General features: G+C 56.1%; 1 protein-coding gene across 1 annotated transcript in view; it reads right to left on the minus strand.

Moving 5' to 3' along the window:
- LOC105002504 overlaps positions 1-1,860 on the minus strand; it is a 5,524-nt gene that overhangs the window by 768 nt on the left and 2,896 nt on the right. The gene's annotated exons all lie outside the window — the stretch shown is intronic.

Consider the following 1,860-nt stretch of genomic DNA (forward strand, 5'->3'; position numbering starts at 1 on the left):
CAGGAAAGCCCAGCCTGCCCCGGGGTGTGTGTGGGGGGCCTGGGGGCCAGCCACCCCAGCCCAGGCCTCAGGGCAAGGAGCCTCTCGGACATGCCCGCGCAGCTGACACGCCTGCCCCGGGGCGCGCAGAATCACGAGAGGTGAGCGGGCAGAGGTGTCTGACGCCACCATGTTTCGGAGAGGTTGTTCACAGGGTGGTCGTAAATGGAAACAAACGCTCGGCGTCTCTGGGGCGCTGAGGTCTCCACTTCTCTCAGAGCGCTGGGGCCCAGTGATGACAGAAACGGCCCACAGTGAGGGACATGCGACTGCAGAGAGTGGAGCTGAAGAGAGGCTAAATGTGCCATAATTACCTGTGTGGATAAGCTGCAATTTTTAATATCAGCACCGAATCTTGATTTAGCCAGAAACTATGCTTATGTGTATGTGTGGCAGGGGAACAGGGGTTATAAGTTTGCAAAATCTTCCTTTTCCACAGGAAAACTGTCCATAAAGAACGCTTAAGTTGGGAAATCATGAGACAAGAAGCAGAATGAGTGTAGAAACGTGGAGAGAAATCCTCGCATTATACACTTCATATCACTAGTGGGTTTTCAAACCGTGAATGTAGGTAACTTCGGTTGGTGGTTTAGTCTCTTAAGTCGTGTCCGACTCTCACGATCCCATGGACTATAATAGCCTGCCAGGCTCCTCTGTCCATAGGATTTTCCAGGCAAGAATACTGGAGTGGGTTTGCCATTCCCTTCTCCAGTGGACCTTCCCGATCCAGGGATCAAACCTGGGTCTCCTGCATTGCAGGCAGATTCTTTACCGACTGAGCTACCAGGGAAGCCCATGTAGCATTGCTTTGGATGAAAATTCAGTAAGGCTTCCCTTGTGGCTCGGGGGTAAAGAATCTGCCCACCAACGCAGGAGACATGAGTTTGAACCCGAGTCCAGGAAGATCCCAGAGGCTGTAGAGCAGCCAAGCCCTGCACCATGACTACTGAGCCTGTGCTCTGGAGCTGGGGGATGCAGCCACTGAGCCCTCGTGCCCAAGACCCTGTGCTCCGCAACAAGAGAGGCCCCAGCAATGAGAGGCTCGCCCAGCACAACCGGAGAAATGCCTGTGCAGCAACAGAGACCCAACACAGCCAACAATGAACACACAAATTAAAAAAAAAAATTAAGCAAAAAGAGATGTGCTCAGGAACATCTCACTCTACTGTGGACAAGGAACCAAAGCCTTCCTTCATTTGTTTAAAATGTAAAACCCCAGAGATGGATGTGCACAGAGCAATGCAAATGATCCCGCGGCGGCCCGCGTCCTCGACGGGCAGGGACGACTCGGGAGGCCTCCTGCTGCCGTCGCTGCTCTCAGTGCAGCCTGCGAGCAGTGACCCCACTGGCTGCACTGCAGCAAGATGCACGGACGTTCGCCCGCCCACAGCTGGTCATCAGGCTGACTTCTCTCCTCCCCCCAAGGCTCCGGGGAAGCTCCTGGCCTCGAGCGGCAGCCCCACTTGGGGTCTGCAGGAGGAACCCCTCTCTGCCCCACCCCCGTGCCTCCCCACCACCTCAGAGCTCGGTCACAGCATCCACGGGAATAGCCACACTCGGAAACTCCAAGTGCCCCATTAACGCAACATTTCAGCATTTAAAGGGGCTCAAATCAAAGGCAACCCCACATCGCTGCAGAGACACTGGCCCTGGGGGTGATTTGAGTGGCCACAACCCCCTTTGAAGCCATGGCCCTCGTCAGGGAGATGCCCCAACAAGCCTGCACCCTCTGCGACCAGAGGCCTCTCCCAGCAGGAGGAACGCGGATGCGGAGTCCCCCGGGGTTCGGGTCCCGCCGCCCAGTCGGACACTCCTTGCCTG

This window comes from Bison bison, unplaced genomic scaffold (assembly GCF_000754665.1).
Source record: "Bison bison bison isolate TAMUID 2011002044 unplaced genomic scaffold, Bison_UMD1.0 scf7180017864456, whole genome shotgun sequence".
NCBI lineage: Eukaryota > Metazoa > Chordata > Mammalia > Artiodactyla > Bovidae > Bison > Bison bison.